At 47.5% G+C, this 21589-nt stretch overlaps 1 protein-coding gene across 3 annotated transcripts in view; it reads right to left on the reverse strand.

Annotated features, from left to right (window-relative positions):
* Positions 1–21589, reverse strand: part of ENTPD5 (ectonucleoside triphosphate diphosphohydrolase 5 (inactive)) — a 408239-nt gene that overhangs the window by 298334 nt on the left and 88316 nt on the right. The window lies entirely within an intron of this gene.

Genomic DNA, 21589 nt, shown 5'->3' on the forward strand with positions numbered 1-21589 from the left:
GGGAGCCTTAACCATAATAAACTACTGCTACAACTACGCCTTAGTTTGCTTGATCATTACACCACCTGTCCGGGTTCCACGATGTGCTATTTCCTTTGGAATATTGTTCCCAAACTGATTTCACGTTCCTCAACAATAGGTTCTCATTTTCGTCCTGCAACACAAACTCACAACTCACTTCGCTCTAGTCACCAAGACATAGGGAATCATAGAGCAGAGACATAATACAGGGTACAGAAAGCATTCACTTAGGCCTCTGTGGCTCCCAGACACTCACTGAGCTGTCTTGGAAGAACTAGCAGAGCCGGAGACATGAAAAAAAGAACTCAAAACTGACTGACCGACTGGTCTGAATTAGCATAAGGCAGACTAGTTATATCTAAACTAACTGCTGTGAATGTAGTTTCATGCTTAAACAGAGAACAACCCAAAGACAAATCAGTATTTCAGAGACTCCACCACCTATCAAGCCTCACGTGTTGCACCTGGAGACTGGCACAAGCCTAGCGTATAATGCTAATCTCCTCACAAAGGTGGATTCTCAGGAATATACCTTACACCATGACCTGCCAAGCATTCCAGAACAGGGCTCAGCACTCTCCCGCCTTACAGGACAAACAGCCAATGAGCAATGGCTGTCCCAAGAGCTGCTCTTTTCTTTCAAAGGGTACATTTGATCATCAGAGCAAGAGAAACACATTGCCACTTCAACTCCTGAGCACTTCACAGTAAACAGACTGCATACATCCTTAAAATTCGATGCCCATCCCACCTCAGCAGCAAATATTGATAACAAATCTTTCCTGGGTGGTGGTGGTGACCTATCTGCTATTCTCCACAGAGTAGAGGAAACAGAAGGCAAGGCCAAGCTCAATGGCACATCACTGTGCTGTGAAGATAAAAAAGTCTAAACATTCCAGTGTGTAGCCTTTTTTACACAGAAAAGACCCAGTAAGGACAAACATTAGCAAAGCCAACTAGTCTCAGCAGTGGAATGTATTAGCTTTGTCAATGCCTTTTGGTGGCAATGCTGTATATTGAAAAGGGAAGTGGTGGGGGTGAATTTGTGATGTAGGACAGCACTGGGCCCAAAAAATAAATAAATAAAACAAATCGACCATAACGAGACAACCACATTCCGCTGGCATACGTTTAGTGATACATGCATGGTTCACACGCATCTATCACATCATATGTGCACTAGCAGAATGACAAGTGTCATTTGGTTGTTTATTTTTTTTTTGACTTGCCAATCCAAAATGGCGGACTCCAGTTGGATGATTAAAAAAAAAGACCTGCGGGTGGGGGAGGAAGAGTGAAGCTTCGCTTGAGGGAGATGGCAACAAGAGCATGGGGAGAAGGCACAGTAGTGATACAAACGCAAAACGTTGGGGGAAGCCCTACAAGGCAGTGATCAGGAGAAGTTCATTATACCACATTACTGGGAAGAGGAAGGAGAAACTGAGGGAGGTGGCAGAATTAGAATTCAGGCTGACAGATTGGGTGAGGGAATACACTCACCATCACCATCCCCATCCTGATCTCTTACATCGTATTGCCATGGCTAGGGATGGCACAACTGGTGCAGAATGAGGCAAGGGCTCAATTCCGGTCCATGCAACAGCACATCGGATGAGCACCTCCAAAATGCTTAATTGGGACAACAAATGGCACTAGCTAGGGTGATCAGCATTGAGATAATTCAAGAGGAAAACACCAGCTTTAGATGTTTAGGGTGGCTGGTAGGAGAACGGATACATATTTAGTTATATGCAGCTAGGGAAGAGAGGTGTCTACCCCGGGATCTTCGGACAGCTACCATAGTCCTTATTAATAGGGATGGGAAGCCCCCTGACCAATGTGCCTCCTATGGGCCCATGGAGGTAGAAATTCTGGTTAAAATACTAGCAAACTGCCGGATACAGGTGATGGACAAATTAGTCTCCCCGAACAGTCAGGTTTTATGCCTACATGTTCCATCCTTCATTACTTGAGGCAGCTCTTTGGGTAACTAGCAAGGAGGAATGCCCAGGTGAACTCAGTTATCCCAGCCCTAGAAGCCAAAAAGGCTTTTGATTAGATTGAATTCTGGGCAAGATGGGATATGGGAAGGAGTTTATCTCCTGGATACGCCTTTTTGTACTCTAAGCAGACAGCCAGAATATGCGTCAATGGGCCACTGTCTGGCAGCCGTGGTCCGTGCAGGTAACAGAGGCGGGGCTGTGTGTTTGTGGGGTGGGGGGCTAGGGTGGATGATTCGAGTAACGATGCGGAGGGGAAATTAACTATTTTTTAAATGTTCCCTTGGCATCGTCCCCCGAGCCCCCTCCCCACCCGGCCCCACCGCCCTATTACTGTTACTTGCATGGACCACGGAAAATGTATGGGGAGTTTTCACTGCAAAAGTGGACACGTCAGGAATACCGGCTTTGCCCCTTGTTGTTTGCCCCGGTTTCTCTTGACTGTTGGTTGCACATGGACGCCCAGATCGAGGTCTGTGGTGGAGCCCAGAATGGGTAGAATTAACTGTCATAATTCAGTGGCATTTCTGCAATCTCGATGGAGTCCACCTGAGGATTAGCAGGGTCTCCTACGGTGCCCCCCGAGGAACTGCTTTACCTGGGGGTTCATATTAAAAGGGATACTTGAGAGTTTGAGACGTAACATGGGGTGGCTATTGGAGGACTATAAGCATGATTTGGGGCACTGAAGGTAACACCCGATATCTGATGGGTAGGGTCGCATTGTACAAGACAATCATGCTGCTGACGTTTTTATATCTGTTCCAGAATGAACAATACTTAGCCCCTGAAGACATTTTCAAGGCAGTGGACATGGTAACCTGGTCTCTGCTACTGAATGGGGGCACCCCATGTATCTCACTGCAGACACTGACTAGGAGCCTTGTGAGCATGGTTGCTGATCTACCAGATCTCCGTCACTCTTCTGGGTGGCACAGCTATTAGTAAATCAATGAGTGGGGTGGGCATTTGCTTCCCCACAGGAACCCTCACTGAAGGAGACACAGGCAGGCAAAGGATCCAAATGGGCATACACGAACGTTCTACAGTAGAGACATACCGACCTAACCTTAATCTCCAACTGAGTTGGTAGTCAAAATAAGGTGGCAGACTACAGATAAAATGGGCTGGAAGGGACAAACATTTAGGACCTCTTTGTGTTGTGAGAGCCCAACGTTCTGGCAGATCTCCGGGGCCTGCAGAGTAAGAAGCAGTTGGATATGATCGAGATAAATTTGTTTATCCCGCGGGTGAAGAAAACTAGGGCAGGAGGAAGATCATTCAGAAATAAAGCAGCAAGACTGTGGAACACTCTGCCAGTTCATATCCGTGGTATGACTGGCTACTTGGGGTTTAGGAAGGAGATTAAGACCTTTATTCTCTTTACTATGGTATAGTCCTGTAGTGTGTCATCAGTAGCCAACTCTCCAGTCTACACTCAGTAGCGCCGGGATGCTCCTTTGTTGGGGCAGCTGTCGCGCTGTAGAAATGTCTTTAACATAACATAACATTTGGGGGGCATATTTTGAGACCACATACCTGCTCTCCATCGCAGAAATGTAAGAATATCAGCCACTCAGCTCTTTTGTTACACAAACGTCCAACATGCTCTTAGGCAGGTACAGGGAAGTAATGCAAGAAGGTGAGGATGAAACCCCGCTTGAGTTCAGACTACTGGCCATATCTCTACATAAACACTCCATCTCAATAATATAGAAGACATTGCTTAACAAATGCTAGCCGCCCCTGGATGCACTGTGGGGTAAATGGGAAGGTGAGCTAGGGGTCCTGGCAGATGAGGACTAGGGAGAGGTCAAAGGACACCTCTACACTAACTGAGTCACTTGAAGCCTGTGACCTCGTTCAGATGGTGAACAGCCCAACACACAAGGCTGGCCATATTCTGGACGGGGTATTTTCCAGTGACTCAAGATTATCTACTGGCCCCCCTTTGCCACAGGTCTGGTCAGACCATCTTGCAGTGCCGCTAGAACTTGCTCTCCCTGCCTCGGTCACGGCTAACCAGGTTGCCACCACATATGCTCTCAGGAGAAATTATAGAAACATCACCGACGAAGCTCTTGCCCCTTACGTTCGGGCTACAGAGCCCTCCTCCTCAAGGGAGGCGGGTGAGGCAGCTCAAGAACTCGCGGACTCCATCACTACCGCAGTTGAGAAGCTTGCCCCCGCCTCTCTCCGCTATGTGGCGAGGCAGAAGCCCACTGCTCCCTGGTTCTCTGAACATCTGAGACTTCTGAGGCAGAGCTGTAGGAGTAATGAGAGAAGCTGGAGGAAATCTTGGGATATGAAGGACCGGGAGGAACACAAGTCCGCTTTGCGGTAATACAAACAGAGAGTGATCATGGAAAAGCAGGAGTATTTCTCCAATCTTACAAGTTCTCTAACTTCATCTAGAGAACTCTTCAAAATTGCTGATTCACTGTGCTCTCTCCAACTTCCAGATCCAGTGGTGAGCTCACAAGATCTCTGCAATAACATCTCGGATTTCTTTTATAGTAAAATCGCGGACATCCACACTTCCTTAGAAGCTCAACGCCACTCCCTGGACGATGATGTTCCTCTCACTACAGCCAACCTTGATACTTTGGTTGAAGGCCCCTCCGAATCCTTCACCCAATTTCCAGCACTCTCACTGGAAGGACTTAATCTCCTGCTAGACAGAACCAAATCCTCCTCCCCAATGGATCCTGTACCGCTAAAAAAGTTAAAGGAGTGCAGAAACAGCATTCTTCCGCCTCTACTTGAAATCATGAACGGGGCTATTGTCCAGGGTTCTTTTCCGCCGATGTGGAAGAAGGCTATAGTGAAGCCTCTCCTTAAAAAACCGTCCGTGGACCGGGGCCTCCTTAAGAATTTTAGGCCGATATCTTTACTTTCAGCCCCGGCAAAGATGTTAGAAGCGCACCTTAATACACATCTTTCCACCTTTCTTGAGTCTAGTGAGTATCTTGATAGCTCGCAGCACGGATTCAGAAAACATCATAGCACCGAATCCGCTCTCACTGTTGTGGTGGATAACATTCGCCGCAAAGTTGACCTTGGCCAAACCACAGTGCTGGTCCTATTAGACCTCACGGCTGCGTTCGATACTCTGTCTCCCGCCATTTTAACATCTCGGCTCAGGGAGGCAGGGTTTACTGGACCGGCCCGAGTCTTCTTAACTCCTTTCTCCAGGACAGAGAACAGAGTCATGCTCGGAGATTTCCTCTCCCCTGCCAAGTCATTGCAATGTGGGGTGCCACAGGGGTCGGCCCTGAGCCCGACCCTGTTCAACATCTATGTGGCCCCCCTTGCTAGACTAGTAAGATCGCAGGGGATGGAGGTGGTGTCTTACGCCGACGACACCCAGATCATGGTGTCGCTGGCCCACTCGGTCAGTACATCCGCATTCAGCTTTAGGTCATGCATGCAGCGTGTGGCGGAGTGGATGATCCTTAACTCCCTAAAGCTGAATGGCGACAAGACAGAGGTCTTGGTCTTCGGTAAAGACCAACACGTGTGGTCGAGCGAGTGGTGGCCTCCATCTCTCGGCACCTGCCCCACTCCCTCCCAATCGGCCAGAAACCTCGGCGTCATCTTTGACACTTCACTCTCTATGACGCTCCAAGTAAATAGGACCGTGGCCACTTGCTGGGGTGTCATCAAGATCTTAAAAAGAATTCTCCACTATCTCTCCTTCCAGGCGCGCAAACAGATTGCGATTGCTCTTGTTGGCTCCAGGCTTGATTATTGTAACTCTCTTTATGTGGAGTCCAACAAGGGCCTTATCCATCGACTGCAAACTGTACAGAACGCCGCAGCGCGCTTCGTCCTGGCCCTTCCCATAGCATCATCTGCCACCATTGCTAGGAGAAATCTTCACTGGCTCCCCATCCAGTTTAGAATCTCCTTTAAGCTCCTATGTCTTACATATAGAGCACTTGCGGCTGGCCCTGCGGACGCACTTGGTACCCTGCTCACCCGCTATGTACCCACGAGATGCCTACGATCGGCCGGGCTACACCAATTGGTAGTGCCCCGCGCTAGGTTGACCAGATGGGGAGCGAGAGCTTTTTCTGTTGCCGCTCCTCAGCTTTGGAACTCCCTTCTGGTGGAGATCAAAACCTTACCCTCCATCGACCTGTTTAAAAAGGCCCTTAAAACCTGGTACTTCATCAGAGCCTACCAATGAGATACTGCTGTCTGACCTAGCTAGTTCCTTTATTTGATGTAGGCGCCTTGACGCCCATTGGGCTAAGTTAGCGCGGTATAAGACACAATTCATTCATTCATTCATTCATTCAGGTGTGCCACCACCCTAGAGATGTTGTCATTCGAGTTCAGGTTAGTGGAACCCAAAATACTACATTGCATATGCTACACTAGAACCAGGCTGTTTTGCAAGGGGAGTGTAGAGTCTGATAGGTGCCTATAGGGCTGTGACTGTAAGTGAACGTAGCTGCACACATTTTGGAACTGTTCCATGATACGATCATTTTGGTCACAGGTGAGCCAATGCTTCTCAAGGGTCCTACAGGAGCCAGTGGTGCTGGATCAGAAGCTGGCCACATTGAGGATAAGAGGAGAGGAATTGTTCTATGCAGAAATACACGCTATTCTTTTGCAACATGGCTCTAATGTTGGCCAGAACAGATATAGCCCAATACAAGGGGAATGCAGGGAACATCCATCCATGACACAATGCAGGATGGGAATAGACTGGTACATGCAGGCCGAAAGCACGGTGTACAAGTCCAGAGGCTGTCCCTAGAAATACGAAAAAGTGTGGGGCCAATGGAGGGAGTTCAGATGCTTGGCTTGAATCCGAGGGTTGTCGCAATGTCTATTCACTTTGGACTTTCAGAATTCTATGATATCATGTAGATGCGTTATGTAAATGTCCTAATGTTTTTCTGTTTCACTGTTCAAAGAATAAAAATCACGAAAAATGTAATAAAAAAAAAAAGAATACACAACTTTCTAAAAGTGTAATTTCCAAAATAGTAATATAAAATACTACTTGACAGCTACATTGGATTACTATTAAAATGAGTCCTTGAAACAGCTACTCCTAACATTAATTTAGCACTTATTAAATGTAAAAGTGTAAACTAGCGCAGAAAGGGAGAGCCAGACTTGCCACATTGAAACATGACCTTGGAGGATTTTCACTGCCAGGGCATGCAAACCATTAAATATATATGTCCTACGTTTCAAATACCATGCACCCTGCCCTATGGTGTTTTCAGGTCTTCCCTATGAGGGACTTGTGTGTAATAAAAAGGGAATGCTTAGGCCTGGCAAAATGTTTATTTTGCCAGGTCAAAATGGCAGTATTAAACTGCACACCCAGAATGCACTAGCAGGCCTGAATACAAGATTTACAGTGCTACTGTGGCGGGTGACACAATGAGTGCTACAGCATACTAGCAGCATTTAATTTGCAGGCCTTAGAGAAAAGTGCTACCATAGACTAGGGACTTACAAGCAAATTAAATCTACCACTCAGGAGTAGATCAATGTTAACAGGTTTGAAAGGGAGCGCACAATCACTTTTACCAAAAGGATACCACAGCCACCCACCCCCACAGGTTCTATTTACTAGTCTTGCACCGCCCAAGACTCTGCTGCCCCCACTAGAACTGGAATGCACCTGTAAAAAATAACGTTTTATACAGTGCTTTGTAAGACCAATGCCATTTCAAAGCGCTCCAAAAGAAACATGATACTATTAGGCAGTACAATGGTGCTCACTTTACTGCGATCAAAAGAACGTGAGGCTGACTTGGCTTTGCGACTATTCGAGCTTGTGGATCGTGGATGTCAGCGGTGATAGTTTAACTCACAGCCGTCTTCCAGGAGGTAGACCCTGGTGGCATGCTTCAAGTCCAACATAAATAAGGTGCTTCACAAACATGTCCTTATTGAGAAGTAACTGCTGGCACAGAGCAAAATGAATGCGTTACAAATGATCAACATAACTACGATTGAACGACCACTGGCGAAGGAATTTACAAACTAGCCTCTGGGGATTCTACAGGGAGTAGGTCTGCTGGGCAGGATACCGGTCCCAAACAAATAATGAGAAGTTAAGTGAGTGGCTGTTCATGAAAACCAACAGAGGAAGCAGTGACCTTTGGATGATGTTGAAATGAAAAACATGGTACAAGCCAAGATCACTGGCTGAAGAGCACAGGGCAGCTTATGTCAACACATGCCTCGGGTCATTGGCTTGAGGGAAAATGGTCGCTTCAGGTTAAGGGCCAATCATGATTTCTACCTTGGAACACATTGAAAATGAGGATCAATATGCACAGCCTTACGTCGAAGAAATAGAGTCCAAATGAGGCCTGCCAGGTTTCCTTAGTGCACCTGCCACAGAAAGAGAAATCTGCAGCATGAATGAACTGAGCCAGTGACATAAAAGCATTCATTTGGCTGAAGGAGAAAGGTGGCAACATAAAAAATTTTTGCATTTCAATTCTTGTTCATTCACGAGTTATATGCACTGAATTTGATCATGGAGACACCAGGCATGTTCCTACCACAAAATTAACGAATACGACTGTACATTTCACACGTTGATGAGTACCTCAACAATGTACTACCAGACGTGGTAAGATCGGGATTCCAGATTTGGGAAGTGGTAGGTGTTTAAAGATTCTTTGTAACCAATCAGAACAGGCTTCATGTAGCGCTGAACTATTGCTCAACATCATCAGGTTTCCTATACTGAGAAGGTTCTGGAAGTCCAACAGTCCTACAAATCCAACCCAAAGGAAAGGGGTTTCTTTTTTTGAGAAGCGTGAAATGGTAAACCATAGGTAACCTCAAGAACATTGTATTTTCTACACTAAGATGATGAAGGCGGCCCAATAATTCTGTATAATTACCACCAATGACATAGGCTAACTGGTCCGTACAGGTGGTCATGGTTTAACAGTCCTGCCACACTCAGTCAATAGTATGAACCCTCTAGTGAATAAAAGAAATACTTTATTATAGTATGCAAACCGAAAAACAGCCTTTACAACGCTGCTGTTACCACGCAGAGCCTTTACCACTCATGCTTTACAATACAGGCACTGTTACCATACATAGGCCTTCACCACGCATGCCTTTACAATCAATTAACGTTTTAAAAGGTATGAATTGCAAGGGCATATGCGTGGTACTGGTGGTAAGGGCATATGTGTGGTGGTAAAGGCAACAGCGCAGTAAAGGCTATCAGCGTCGTTAGAGGAAACGGAGAGACTCTTCCTCTTTACGACCTGCGCACTGCTTGAGAAGAGCTGTCCCATTATGAGGTATGGGGATTGGGCTGGGCGGTGGTGGGAGGCGGGGGGGGGGGGAGGGGGGGTGGACAGAAAAGGGCTGGGGTGATTCGTGCAGGGGTCTGATTTTAGGGCTCATGGCAGGGGTCAGGTATTGTTAACAAGGGCAGAGCCAGCGAAGGGTGTCGAGCTGGGATCTAATTGTAGGGCTCAGGGCAGTGGCCGGGTATTCTTAGCAAGGGATGGGGCACAAAGGGTGGGGCCACTGGGGTTTAGTTTTAGAACTCCGGTATTTTTTGAAAATGCCTGGGGGCCTGGAAGGGTGGTGACGGGGATCGGTAGGAGGGCAGGAGTCAGGGAAAGCCTATACTACCCTTTTTTGTTTTCATACAAATTTGTATTGGTTTTTATAAGAAGCCATATGAACAGCCCCATGGGCAGTACAGAGAAGCAGTTGAGAGGGCAATATGTATTACAATTACAGACATTAGTATACCTAAGGCCCTCCCAGAACCGGATGCAATCAAAGAGTCCCATCCAGGAACCCCCAGGAGCATTCTACTGGCCCTCCACCCCCCCCCCCCCTCCCCATGGATCAATTCAGCATACAGCTCGGCTCTCCTAAGAAGGAAACTCTCAATATCTTTCCCCCTCCCCGCTCGTCAAACACCCCAACAAATTCCCCCCCGCCCCATCCACCTCCCCAGGCATGACGTTGACCATTTAAAAGCCTTTACTACCCATATGCCTTTAACATACATGCCTTTTCAGCAAAATTCGCTGTAAAGGCATGCATGGTAAAGGCACACTCATTGTAGAAAAATGTGTTGTAAAGGTTATGCGTTGCAAAGGCATTCATGTTGTCACGCATGCGTGGTAAAGGCATTCGTTGCAACAGAATGCGTTGTTCCATCACACATCCATTCAAACCAGACTTTCAAATTCCCAGTCTTCATGAGCTGGGATATGAGAAAGTCTCCTGCATGGGATACAGTCGAGCCCCGTGTCCTGTGTGCCCAAACTGCAAGTGTCTGGCATCCCAGTGTTTGGATGTGGCCTCATGCTGATCTAGTAGGTGGGCAATGCCTAGGCTAGCCATTGATAAACAGTCTGGGCCTAGATATGTCCTGTAACAAGAAGAGAATAACGCCATCCATCGTGCCAAGTATTAGTCTCCGTCACAGGTTTAAAAGTGTTGCACAGTGGTAGCCGCACCTCTCAATCCTAGCATGGCCAAACCTTTTCATGTGTGTCACGAGAGTGGAGCCCTGGCCCACTTGTGTAAAGCTCCACAGCTACTGACAAAACCAGAACCTGGCTCCCAGATCCTGCTTATAAGAGCCAAAGCACATGACTTAGACAATCATTCGGTCTGCACCAACACACAACATTCTCCGAGTGAACCAGAATGGGACTGGCATTGTGGGATCCACTTTGGAAGCCCCTGGGCTGTTCATATGCAGACGACAGAGGTGAGGTCCTTTTTCCAAGCAGAAGAAGAGTATTGCTGACATTCCTGGGACTTGAGGGAGGGAACCTAGACACTGAAGTTAGGAAAGATTAGACGGGTTTTCGCTTAGAAATTCTATTAGGTCCCTTAATTAGCAGAAAGGACTGCTGATTAGCCTTCCTGAAGAGTCCAACAGAATGGTACAGGCAAGAGTGGGAATGCAGTCTTAGTTGTAAAAGTGTGAACTGTCCTTTAGAAGGTAGTCAGCCTTTTGTCTCTCTTCCTGATCACGAATAGCTGTGGCTGTTGATAGTCACTTCTCTTTGTGCCTCTGTTGTGGATGCTCCCCCTTGGAGACAATCCTGCTGTGAACACAGTAGCCAAAGACTGAGTCTAGAAGGTAGCCTGAGATGGACATATGAAAGGAGAGCCCAATCTAACTGGTTCGGTTAGGGAAGACCGAGAATACACATGCGGTCAGCCATCCATGCACAAAAGTGGGAGCTGTGGAACCACTTGTTTATGTTCAAGTTCTCTTCAACCGAAGAGGTGGTGCATCACGGAGTAGCCAGAGCACTGCACAACCAGAGCTGATGTCTGCCTGACAGCCAAGTAACCAAGAAGTTGTACAAAGTTCCCCTGGGAATAATTTTGTAACAGAGTCTCTCTCTCTGAATTAACTTGTGAAGTCGACAGTCAGGGAACCAGACAGGTCCCTTGTCGGAACGAAGAAACCTCACACAACTAATAAGCTGGATGACTTGTTTCATTCAGCCCTATGGTTGTCTTGTCTCATCATCGGCTTCTTGCTCCAACGTCAAGCTGGCGCTGCAATGCCTGACGGGTAACAGTGGGTGTTACACTTTTGTGGAGATCTTTTGTTCCTTGCCGTGGTTTGAGAGCGTGTGAGGGACCTAGAAAAGTGAAGTAGTGAGCAGGGTGTGATTAAAAAAGGTTGGTTAGTGCACTAGGTATCCTTTATTCGTGTGGTTAACCGCCTTATTAAAAAGTGAGATGAGGGGTACCGAGAACCAAAGTTACATTAGTATGGCCTCATTCAACCCTCATATGTGGTCAACATGTTTCATGCCCTAAAGGCAATTCTTCAGGACCGGATAGTGCTCATAAATTAATCAGGGGCCCAAAGATGGGCTAAAGTGTATACAGTATACAACCTGGTGGGTCCCGCTGTCTGTGTCTTCCCCGCCCCCCTCCCGCTGTGGTTTCCAGGCTCGGCGGCAATTTTGGAGACTGTGGAGAAGTAAACAGGCCAGTCTCTGTAGGTTTACTGATGGCGTCTTCAAACCCAAGGGACCCTACGCAGCCGTCGGCCGCTGCATTATATCAGCTCAGGAGTCCTGAGTCAGGTGAGCAACTGCCGCGATAACCGACCTTCGTCCAGTCAGTGTAATGTAACGTACAGGATTAAATTGGCGAATCCTCATCAACGCAGAGGATGAGCTGTGTCCAAGGTCCGATGCTGCTTTCTTTGGATGTGGAGACCAAGGTTCTATTCCTGGCATTGTTCAACATCCTGTGATTCTGGGCAAATCACTTAATCTTTCAGTGCGGAAAGCAACATGAGTCTGCCGCTGTAGAAAGTGGTCACGTAAATCGCCACAATGCTTTTGGGTTGAGTTTGTGCCATCTAGAACTTCAAAAAGTAAAAAAAGGACAGGAGGAGCTACAACACCAACCAAGATGGCCGCATAGTCTCCCGGCTCCGCTGACCTCCGTCCTACGCTCGCTTATCCTGTCGAATATCCTGTTCTCCTGCCCTGGATTCGTGTGGGTGAACTAGTCGGCACCCCGATGGTGTGACCACGGAATTTTTCTGATGTTCTGGGGTGAAGTAACATCGAAAATGGTTTGGGGCCTAACTCAGACTGGAAGCCGGGGTCTCGATTGCTGATCTACCCGGGTCCAAAGTGAACAACAACGGACTGAGGAGAGTGGTTGGGTCCGGTCCTTGGAACTTTTGAAAATTTCTCTGGACTACTTCGCAACCATCTGCTGCCTGATGCTGTACCTGAGGTGAGGGGTGGTGCGCGGTGCTGCGTCGCGGAGGCCCGGCACTAGCACCATTGGTGCCCCGGGGTGGGGGTCCCGCCGCGCGTTGCTGCGTACTGCTGGCCCGTCCCTCACGGCTTGATTCTGCTCCAGCTTATCCTGCCCCCGGAGGAGGTGCTTCTACGTGGGGATCGTTATGCCTGCGGATGTGTGGAACTTGGCGGAGCGGGCTCAATGTGGCCCTTCCTTGCGGATGGGAATGGTGGAACTTGCGGCGCTTCGCGGGACGATGAGGGCCCAGGTCAACCGTTTGCTGTCGGCAGCAGATGGGATCATAGGACCGGGAGCAAGCCCTGATTTGATTTTTGAGACCCGGCAGCCGACTTGCCTCCTGTTGGGCGCCCTAGTGGCGCATCTGGACCCGGTGCTGGAAGATGTGCCTGCCCCCGAAGAAATGGAACTCATCGTGTGTGCTGAGATTGATGACTCTCTTAAGTTCTCGGAAACATCAGTCCTACAGTTGTCGTAACATCTCACTGCTTCTCCCATCTTGGACACTGTTGGCCTACACTACAATCTGTATCGGAACGGGTCGCACCCCCTCCCCAATCGGTCTCCCAACATGGCGGATGTAACGATGCTTGGCGTCGGAGACGGGGAGGGACATCGTTTGTGCAAGCCGTGTGCGTTGGGATCTGCTATTCCTCTCCCATTTGCTGGCCCAAGCTTTGGCTGCTACTGTGCGACTCTTGACTTTCCGGAGATGGGGCTTTACTTATCCGAGGGACTCGGCAATTTTGATAGACGGGGCCAAGGCTGACAATGTGGGTTGCATTGTTTACGATGGATCTATTGGTAACGGGACTGCTTCACTAACGGACGGATTCCGGGGCGGGGGGTTTGTGGTTCCCCCCGGGGTATTTTCGTAGGGTGGTCAACTATATTCGTGCTGGCTTAGGGGGGCCCCCTTTGTTAGGGTGGGGGGAGAGACCCGGAGCGCAGAGACTATCGCCCTCCTCCACTTCCCCGTCGGTTGGGGTCTCCTTTCTTTCTTCTTTTTCTCTGTTTCTTCTATATTTCGGGTTTGGTTCTCGGGCGACAGGCACACTGCTTGGGGGGGCCGTAGTCATATGCAGGGGTGCAGGTTTGGGGGGGGGGGGGGGGGATTTTTCATTTTTATTTTGTTTCTAAGGCCTTTGTTCTCTTCTCTTATCTTTCTTTGTCTTTTTCTTTTTCTGGGTCAGTGCAGTGGGTTTCCTTTGGTATTGATCACTGCTTATTCATCTGTGCCTCAATTTTCGTGGTGTTCTCTGGGTCTTAGGGCAGGTGGCTAGCAGGCGCGAATTGACCGCAATATTCTTTCATATCCTGAACCGTTTGTTTTAGCGCCATTGAGTTGACTGATTGCATTTTACTATTGACATGTTTACTATTCTGCCTGCCATTTTTCGCTGCTGGGAAATTGTTCGGCACCTGATCCTTCCATCTTATATTATAAAATGAAAACCTTTCATATCCTGTTTTTCTAATTGTGCTGTTCAGTGACCAAGAGTACGTTAGTATGAGGATTCTGCTCCCCGAGGTGCTGCATGTGATTTAAAACTTGTTCTTTGCCAATCTAACTCCTTAGCGGCCAGTCCCGGGGGTTGTAGGCCCATGCTTGTATTTGGTTGAACTGTCAATAAAGGTTTTCAACAAAAAAAAGTTAAAAAAAGACAAAATATCGTTTATGACGGCTCCCTTACAGTTCCATTCTGTGCACTACTGTTTACAAACCAATTGTTAACATTTATTTTCCTGATGTAGATCACTAACTGGCAGCCTGCATTGCCCCCTCATCTAACACGCCGCATCCTGTCAGACACATTTTTAATTTTTTGTGTTTTTATGTACTCATTCTATGGATAGCACAAACATCGGAAGTTGTATGTCTTCAAAGTCAACATGCATGTATTGTTAATGGTAGCGTAGAAAAAGGAAACCTTTCTTCTCGAGCTATGGCTTTCACCTGCATAGAAAGGATGTGGAATTTTACTAAAGATCTACATGTACCAGTGATGACATGCTCAAGGAAATATTGTCAAAGCCAATAGGCCTCGTCTATGGGTACTATTGGTTCTTTAAAGGGTTCAAGACACGCTGAACAGAATAACCGACGATGTGCCGCATGGCTTGTAAAAAAGAAGACAGATGGTATATTTTATTGTGAAGCAGGCAGTAATGTCATTATTCTGGAAAGTAGTTCATATTACAGGCAATATTAAATAATGCGTCTGTAAGTAACAGAATTATGGGCAGGAACTGACGGAAGGGGGTTAACCTGATGTCATGTAAATAACAGTGAGAGAATGTTTTACTCACTTCTATAGTGATTGTTTATACAGGGCACATCACAAAAGGATTTGTACATTGGTGCTTAAAAAGTGTAATTATTAGCAATTGAGGCAGTATTCATTGTGGTCTACTGTGTCACAACAATTATTTTTTTTTGTTGTATTTTAGAGGTTTTATATAGCGCTGGCTGGACCCAGAGTATCAGAGCGCTTTACAATTGTAACAGAAAGGTGTTTAAATACAAGTACAGTGTGTATAAGTACAGAAAGTTGATTCATAAATGAGCAGACCATATTGGATAAAGGTTAAACTAGATGAAAAAGTAAAAAACAATTGCTAAACACAATGAGATATACAATATAGAGGTCGCAGTTTGGTGGGAAGGTTCGATATAGTATACCTAGGAGCAGGAAGGACAAAAACGTGAAAGAAAACTGAAAGTCATAAAGTGTAGTAAGGAACAGGAGGTAAAGGAGAGGCAAGGAGAGGAGGTAAGGTGATCAGATTGAAGGGGAAGGGAAGGAGAGGGGGGAGGGGGTCACTATCTGTAGACGGAGCAGCTGGGTGGGGGGATGCTGAGAGGGCGAGGCCACTCGGGAGGATTAGAAGCCCCCAAGGAGAAGAAGTTGGAGTTCTTTTTTGACGCTGGGGTAGGACGGGTTACAACGGAGGTCTGTTGGGAGGGCATTCCAAATAAGTAGGGCATTGCCTGAAAAGGAACGTGACTGAGTGGAAGTCTCTTTCTGAAGGGGGGGGATAAGTAGGAGGGTGTTAGAGCTTCTCAGGAATTGCGTGCAGCCTGCTTTGGCCAATTTGATATCAAGGTATGTCGGTGTGTTTTGGTGGAGGATTTTGTGCGTAATGCAGGCGGTTTTATAAGTGGATCTGCCTTCAATGGGGAGCCATTTGAGGGTTTTGAGGGCGGTGAGAGCTGTGTGGGCTGTGTGGGCTGTGAGAGCTGTGTGGGCTGTGAGAGCTGTGTGGGCTGAGTAAAAAAAAAGAAATGTCATGAGCAATGCCAATAGCTCTAACTTTTCCAAAGGCGAAACCATTGCATTGTAAATGCTTGTTCTTAACAAGGTATCGACCTCCGCTTGAAGTTCGCGCAGCTGGTATTGCGAACGAACCGGTGGAATTAATGGAGGAGGGCTGACAAAATGAAGACTGTATCCATTGCAAACAATATTCAGCACCCACTTGTCCTGAGTAATTTTTCTCCACTCTGCCAAGTAATTTTGTATGCTTCCCCCCACCGGAGCGGGTAACGGACGAGGGGAAAGTAACTCCTCAGGGCTTAGACCCGGCCGGGACCTTATTCGCCGAGGAGGACTGCTGGCCGCCTCTGCCCCTCTGACGCTTCTGGAAGGGCTGTCGCTGGTATTGCTGCTGATGTTGTTGCTGCTGACCAGCTTGACGACCTTGCCCACGCCTCTGGGAAGAGTACCGCCTCTGGAAAGGACGGTACAAAAGGGGTTGGTGATGGACGGAGCATCTGAAGCAATCAAACACTCACACCCAGTCAAAAGATCTGGGTTTAATCCATCACCGTTCTTTAGCCCACTCTGCCACCCCAGTTCAGACATGGCTATATGCAAATCAGTCTGACCCTGTGCCTCATGGGAACAGTCCAGCCCGAACTGCCAAGCCATGTCTTCCCTGGACCGGAAACAAGCTACAGAGGACCTGTTCTGGCATTCCAGCCGTCTTCAGCCCAGCTTGCTTGAATCCAGTGGCAAAGTGAGCAAGGGACTCAAGTCTGGGCATACCCTGCCACACTTATGGCGGCCAAAAACGGTACAAAAGGGGGTGGTGATGGACGGAGCATCTGAAGCAATCAAACACTCACACCCAGTCAAAAGATCTGGGTTTAATCCATCACCGTTCTTTAGCCCACTCTGCCACCCCAGTTCAGACATGGCTATATGCAAATCAGTCTGACCATGTGCCTCATGGGAACAGTCCAGCCCGAACTGCCAAGTCATGTCTTCACTGGACCGGAAACAAGCTACCGAGGACCGGTTTCTGGCATTCCTCGGCAGGTACGTGAACGTAGAGGACCGTTGGACTATTAAGAGCATTTAAAATAAGGGGGAATCGTAGTCCAGGTAGAAACCACAAGTGTTTAATAAGGAAAGTAGCAAAAGGAGGTACTTTCGTAAGAAACGAGTATGATAGAGAGTTATGGTGTGCCAGAAGGTTCGTGTTTATATACGAAAAGATTTCTTCTGCACAATGAGTCAGAGGGTTGAACCGTTTGACATAGAAGCGGTAATTCAAATGTTGACATACGACGAGGGTCAAAGAAGGGAGGGGGCGATAGAGGATTAAGGGAAGGAAAATACACGCTTGCATACTTTTGATTGTGTACAGGTTTTGATAGCATTGAAGGGGGTTACGATGTATAAACTTGATAATGTTCTAAGAGAAAGACCAATGATCACTTTAGGCTAACAGTACAGACACGGTCTCGGTTGTAAGGCTACATTTTCACAGCATTAAGTGTGTTGATTTGTTTTTACCTAATACATAATTATGAGAATGGATGATTAATTGGTACATATTTGATCATTTTCTAGTGACCCCCGAAGAAGGGCGCTGCGTCGCCCGAAAAGCATTGGGTTTTTAACGGAATAAACATTGCCTGAGATGAGCCTGGCATTTATCGTATTTATTGAAGAGGTCCGGATGGGCACAGAATAAATATAAGAAACTTGAAAAAAGGCCAAGAGAATTCCACACGTGGACTTTTAGAATGGAATAAGAACGCAAAAGTGGAGAAAAGGTAATGTTTAAAAATGAAGATTTGGATAACAAATGGTTTACGTTTTGAGTGCCGCAAGGGCGGCGTAAAGCTGTGCATTTGGCTGGGGCATGAACGAGTCCCACTTGTATTTACCTAGGTCGTACCAGGTGGCAATTGGGCATGCCACATACCAATCTGCACGCTATCACAAATTCAATGGCTATGAACATGGTAAAAAAACTGTTGATAACAGGTGTGCATCCCTCAACTTTCAGTACCCATGAGCAGCCAGGAGAGAGGCGTCTGCCGCCGAACTGATGACTTGGTTTGAGACCATCATGCCCTCGTTCAAAATCTCCTGGAAGTCCTCTCGCCTATCCCTCAGGAGAAGCTCAATGAACTGTTGCAGGGACTCCCACAAGGAGCGGTTATATCGACCCAAGAGCTCGAAGAAAGCAGTTGAGGCACTCGCCGCTTTCATCGAGGTGGCAGCCGTACTGCAGACTTTCCGTCCAGCTGAGCCCCTTTGAAGTCTCTCCTTGACCGGAGGGAGCGTAGACGAAGGGGCAGTCGAATGCTGCTTCTTAGCCGCAGTTACAATTACAGAATCCGGGACAGGATCTGACCTCAAGAACGCCGGATCAGATTCCAGGGGCCTGTACTTCTTTTGAAGTCGAGCTGGCGCCGACTTCACCGAGGTCGATGTCAGAAACAGCTCCATGGCCAGTTCCTCCAGTCCTGGCACCAAAGGCAGCAAAGGATGAGAGAGATGTCCGCGTTGTAATGTTTCGAAGATCACAGAGGTGGAAGGAGTGGGCACCGTCAATGTGATCCCTAACTTCGCTGCACCCCTCAGCAGCACATCCTGGAATGTCACAATGTCATCCACAGGCACACTCTCGTAGGAGGAGAGTAGGATAAAGTGGGAGAATACCTCTTGTCACTGGATGAGTGTGTATCGGGACCGTGACCTTTCCCTCCGATGACTATGTTGTGACCTCGTCGAGGATCTACGCTCACTGCGAGAGCGATGCCTCCCTCTGGATCTTGATCTTGGCTTTCTGGGCCTCGCAGGAACTGTGGCCCCGGAGGCTGCAGAAGCGGAGGAGGCTGAGCCGGTACCCCAGGTTATGGCTGTGGAGGCTGGGGAGGGGGTGGAGGAGGAGTTGGTTTCCGAGGCGGAAGCGGAGGAGGCATAGGTGTCCTGGGCCTTGAGGGCGAATAGGTCAGTGAATAATCAGATTCCGGCGACTCACGCACTCTCCTCTTCTTCCGAGCAGGCCTCGGGGAGGATTCTCTGGCGGCAGACCTCTCTGCAGATGAGTGCCGGCGTAGCCGCGACCGGGGACTCGCAGAAGAAGATAAAAACACTAACCACAGAGGCACTAGACACCGTCCTGGGCCTCGATTTCCTCTTTGACGTTGATTTTTTCTTCCTCGACGTCGACCTCTTAGACTTCTCCTCCCTCGACGTCTATCTTCTAGACGTCGACAAACTCCTTGACGTCGAATATCTACGCCTCGACGTCGCTTTACCTTTCCTAGACGACGATCTTTGCTTCGACGGCGAACGGCGCCTTCGTCTTCGGGACACATCACGTCGATGGTGTGTCGATGTCGGTGAAGTCCTCGAAGCCGACCTCGTCCGGGGTCTTGACGTCCTACCCATCGATGTTGAAAGTCGACGTCGCTTCGACCCAGAGCCCTTGGTCAACGGGGAACATATTGTGGTCATACCTCTCGACGCCGAAGCCATCGACGTCGACCGGGACCAGTGCCTTTTCTGGGCCTTTTCTTGACTGGGAGCCCCCCAGAGGCCGATGCATGGGCAGAGGATGATGACAGAGTCCCTCCATGCCCAGAAGTCCCACCTTGATGTCTCCTCTGCTCCAAGCCTTGGAGACGAATATTCTCCGTGTCACGCAGGGTCCTCCTGGAGAAAGAGTGACAGATATCACAGGAGTCGGGGACATGGGTAGAAGGGAGGCAGAGTATACATACTCTGTGGGGGTCAGACTTAGCCTTCTTCCTACCACACTCAGGGTACTTGTCAAATAAAGCTGGCATTTTGACCAAAAAGAGGTGGCAAAACTGGTCAAAAAACACAGGAACTGGAAGAGGAGGACCATAGACGTCGAGTGAAACACTCAAAACTCTGGAAAAATGTCAAAAATTGAAGTAATACCCAAAAGGGTAGAGCTCAATGCTCCAGGGTCCTCCTAGCAGGAGCAGGAAAAAAGAACTGAAAGTAAAAGGCCTTTGGCTGTGCATCCTGGGATACCGAGGGTCTCTGGAGAGTTCCTTAAAGGCACAGTATCCCTTTTCCAGACACATAATGGCAGCCTATGGGGCTTGTCTGTCCAACCCTTCCTCTCTATCATTACAAAGGATTTTTGTGAAGAGGAGTTTCTCTGAGTGTGGAACTTAAAGTATGTTAAATTTAATATTATTTGGCTATCTTTTTCACTTTGAGATGAAATGCTGGCCAATGTAGCCTTGTAGTTTTAGGCTGCATTATTTGTCTTTGATTTTCTCTCAAGTGTCTATGCAGGACTGCAGAAGAAGACAACTTAAGAGACTATTTCGATTGCTCCGGGGTCCACGCACATGGGCGGGACTATTCACAAGATTATGACTATACACAAAGATCCCCTACTACAGAACACATCTTGCTGTAGAGTGGCGCTTGCAAAGTTATACTTACTAACGGTACAAGGGGGACTGGCAGTTCCCAACTTGGAACACTATTTTCTAGTATCCCAGCTGCAATGGGTGGCACTCTGCGTGGAAGGTCGATACTTATCAGACACGGCAGGAACTGAAACACTGTTTACAGTGCACACCATCCATATGTTTTACCCACGTGGCGGGAAAAATGGTTTACTCCCCCTGCTGCTGCAAGTGGCGCTCAGATGTTTTAAGAGAGCTCTGTTCCTTATTAAACATATAAAGAAGGTACCTCACTTGCTGGTTGCAGATGCACTCCATCAGCACACAGCACCAGACCTGACTCCACTGCGCACAAAATGGGAATCCGACGTAAGCCATGCACATATGGACACAGAATGGAACACAGTATTGGAGAGTCCTACATACGTACCCCAAAAGTTCAAATTAATACAATTCTACATAATACATCGAGCATATCTCACCCCGGAGAAAATCAATTATTACTTTACAAGAGACTATGCACAGTGTCCTATGTGTCTTGATCCTGATGCCGACATCATACACATGTTATGGGCATGTCCTAGATTACAACAATATTGGGAAGAAGTAATAGCACACTTATTTGAATGCACAAGTAGGCAGCTACACCAGAGAAATATTGGTCATGTAATAATGCAGTATCATATAATATTTATCACAGGAGGGGGAATCTGAGCACTGTTGGGCCAGAAGTTCATATATATGTTGATTAATAAATTCACTGATCTCTTACTTGTTACCAGATGACGGCAAAGTACAAGTTTCCAATCGGGATTTTATAGTATGTAATAGGGAAATTATATGCATTCGGAGATGTTCAAATTTGAAGTATAAGCATATCTGTAACAAATGGGTCTTTATCTCCCCTATATAATGGTTTTATGAACAATTGTGCTACGCACATGAATGTAGATTGTTGTGTTACTACTACTAAAATAATAAACAGATCAAACAAGAAATGTATCATTTTCTGCAAAAATGTCTGCATTTCTGGGCACAGAAACTCGTTTTTCTACTTTCTCTCTGATTCACAGCCTCATTCCTGAAC

The sequence above is a fragment of the Lissotriton vulgaris genome, chromosome 9 (genome assembly GCF_964263255.1).
Source record: "Lissotriton vulgaris chromosome 9, aLisVul1.2, whole genome shotgun sequence".
In the NCBI taxonomy this organism is placed as follows: Eukaryota; Metazoa; Chordata; class Amphibia; order Caudata; family Salamandridae; genus Lissotriton; species Lissotriton vulgaris.